Consider the following 1,961-nt stretch of genomic DNA (forward strand, 5'->3'; position numbering starts at 1 on the left):
ACTCTAGGTTACTCCAGCAGCTATGAAAAAAATTATATTCAAAGATAATCGACTCTAGATTTGATCTTAGCTGCATGTACAAGAAAAGTGGATGGGTATATATAGTCGCAGATGAATCATCTTTGATTCTGTACATTACAAAATTCAATATATTCATCTTGATTCTTTAGATTACAAAATTAAATACTAAGAATGATGCGTGATATATACGAAGAATGATTAATGTGCGAAGCATACAAGTCACATGAAGATAAGGATTAGCTTTTATATCACGCACCATTCTTCGTATGGATTATAGAGAAGACCCATAAGTCCATAACTACAAATTTACTCGGAAAAAAGAGTATAAGTATAAAAAATTACCAAACATGCAGCAACATACTCATGTATTTTATTATTATTTTTTTAACAACCACTTATGTCTCAACCTTGTTATAAAATAAAATAAAAACTCGTGTGATTAAAGACAGTGAAAATTAATTGTAAAAAAGTGGATGAGATTGAAAAAATGAATAATTATAGGGTGTACTCTACATAAATGGATTTTATTAACTTGACTTTGTATAATCGGAATTAATGTATTGTTTTCATTAATTAATGGTATAAAAGTTAGATATGGATATTGGGCTACACATATAAAGAGCGAATAGTTATTACTGGGTTCTAAATTTTGATAAGTAAAGATTAAAGATTTTACAGCCAAGTTCTTGATTTAGGTGGCTGAAACTTTGAGTACATTTAAGCATACAAAGGGTAGTGTGTGAAGAATTTTGTTTTTTTTTTTTTCATACCCAACAAATTTTTTTTCAACATCAGTTAAGATTTTACAGCCAAGAATACAAAACAAAGAGACTGGTGGTAATAATAGAGAATAGCACGAGCACATTCATAGCCGAAGAACACAGATCTTTCTATAAAAAACTGAGTTTGTATCATCTTTCAAATAAAATAAAAAATTTTAAACAAAATTCTAACAAAACTCAACATACCGAGATGAGAGAGATGAGGAAATAGAGAGAGAGCTTGGGGAGATTCTGGACAGAGAGAAGAGAATCCGAGAGTGGAGAGAGACGCGGTGAAGAGAGAGCTCTGCCCCTTCGCAAAGAACTCGTCGGAGTGACAGAAGGTAATGGCGAAGCTTGGGTTTGCCGGAAAACGCAGAGGTGAGACAGAGGGAGTTTCTCTTCAGATCTTCATACACAGTGGTCGATTTGAAACCCGATCTTCAAATAGTGTCAAAATTTTAGACAGAGGACAAGGATAACTATGTTAAGAAGAAGAAGCAGAGGAGCTCACAAGTGAGAAGAAGACGACTCTCAAGGAAAGCTTTAGATCTATTTCGTTGTGGTCGATTTCAAGCCCATAGCAGTGACAAAAAGACGACTGTGTAGGAAAGCTTCATCAATTTCAAGCCCAGTTTGGTTTTTGTCGATTTGAAGCCCAACGTTGTGCACTGTGTAGGAAAGCGTCGTCGATTTGAAGCACAAACAGTGGAATCGCCTCCGGAATCGCCACACAAGAGCACAGAACAAACCCTACCATTTGTTGCAACTTTCATTTTATACCTGTGCTGGGTTAGGCCAATGTGTTCCTTCCGCTACAGTGACTTGTGTAGCCCAAAAAAAGTCGAAACAAATGAGAGCACCAAAATGGTGTTTCAACTTTGGGCCTGAAATCCTGGAGTGTTATGGTACTGTTGAAAACAAAATAAGGCGGGCCAAACATGTTTTGGACTAAAAATGGGCTACTGTAGCGGGCCGGGAATACTACAAAACAAAACACAACACTTCCCAAACAGGGCCTTAGCTCATAGAGTGAGCTTCAGAGAGCTAGCCTCGTTCAACACATTCTTTGAATGGCAAAAGTTGCAAACTATACTATTATATGAGTCTTGTTTTGAATTTTTTTTTGATATTTTAGATTCTTATACTTTAAACTCTTAATTTGCAATCTGTAAACCA

General features: G+C 35.6%; 1 long non-coding RNA gene across 1 annotated transcript; it reads right to left on the reverse strand.

Moving 5' to 3' along the window:
* Positions 1–763: 763 nt before the first annotated feature.
* LOC132279365 (uncharacterized) lies at positions 764–1,562 on the reverse strand. The gene is made up of 2 exons (XR_009471304.1): positions 1,297–1,562; positions 764–1,223 (listed from the first exon to the last, which is right to left on the reverse strand). It is a non-coding gene; the product is annotated as an uncharacterized LOC132279365 (long non-coding RNA).
* Between the last annotated feature and the right edge of the window lie 399 nt (positions 1,563–1,961).

Source organism: Cornus florida, unplaced genomic scaffold (assembly GCF_030987335.1).
Source record: "Cornus florida cultivar Cherokee Brave unplaced genomic scaffold, ASM3098733v1 CherokeeBrave_3.0.0_Hap2_Chr10, whole genome shotgun sequence".
NCBI classification, from domain to species: Eukaryota; Viridiplantae; Streptophyta; class Magnoliopsida; order Cornales; family Cornaceae; genus Cornus; species Cornus florida.